This window comes from Lathyrus oleraceus, chromosome 7 (assembly GCF_024323335.1).
Source record: "Lathyrus oleraceus cultivar Zhongwan6 chromosome 7, CAAS_Psat_ZW6_1.0, whole genome shotgun sequence".
Lineage (NCBI taxonomy): Eukaryota > Viridiplantae > Streptophyta > Magnoliopsida > Fabales > Fabaceae > Lathyrus > Lathyrus oleraceus.
The window spans coordinates 158,641,236-158,642,037 of record NC_066585.1 but is presented as its reverse complement, the minus strand read 5'-3'; the positions used below and the strand labels follow the sequence as shown (position 1 = coordinate 158,642,037).

Here is an 802-nt window from a genome sequence, read left to right as displayed (position 1 = left end):
CCTGTTAGGAGTTGACAATCTACAGGAGTGTGACCTTGGATTCCACAGACTTCGCAATTCTGAGTTATGGCAACCACGGTGGCTGGAGGTGATACATTTAAACTTTCAATTTTCTGGATCAGAGCATCCACTTTTGCATTAACATGATCAAGGTTACTTATCTCATACATGCCAGTTTTCGTTTGAGGTTTTTCTACCATTGTTCGTTCGCTTCCCCACTGATAGTGGTTTTGGGCCATGCTTTCGATAAGTTGGTAAGCATCAGCATAAGGTTTGTTCATTAGTGCACCACCTGCGGCGGCGTCTATTGTTAACCTCGTGTTGTACAAGAGACCATTATAGAAGGTATGAATTACTAAACAGTCCTCTAAACCATGGTGTGGACAAAGTCTCATCATGTCTTTGTATCTTTCCCATGCTTCAAAAAGAGACTCGTTATCTTTCTGTTTAAATCCATTTATCTGGGCTCTTAACATAGCTGTTTTGCTCGGCGGAAAATATCGGGCAAGAAAGACTTTCTTTAACTCGTTCCATGTGGTGACTGAGTTGGAAGGAAGAGATTGGAGCCATCTTCTAGCGCTATCTCTTAACGAGAAAGGAAAAAGACGAAGTCGAATTGCCTCTGAAGTGACACCATTAGCTTTAACAGTATCAGCGTATTGGACAAATACGGATAAATGAAGGTTTGGATCCTCGGTAGGATTTCCAGAGAATTGGTTCTGTTGCACTGCCTGCAACAGTGAAGGTTTAAGTTCGAAGTTGTTTGCTTCGATTGCGGGTGGAGCAATACTCGAATGCGGCT

General features: G+C 42.5%; 1 non-coding gene across 1 annotated transcript; it reads left to right on the top strand.

Annotated features, from left to right (window-relative positions):
• Window positions 1-369: 369 nt before the first annotated feature.
• LOC127109860 (small nucleolar RNA R71) lies at window positions 370-476 on the top strand. Its single transcript, XR_007797108.1, has one exon. It is a non-coding gene; the product is annotated as a small nucleolar RNA R71 (small nucleolar RNA).
• The last annotated feature ends 326 nt before the right edge of the window (window positions 477-802 follow it).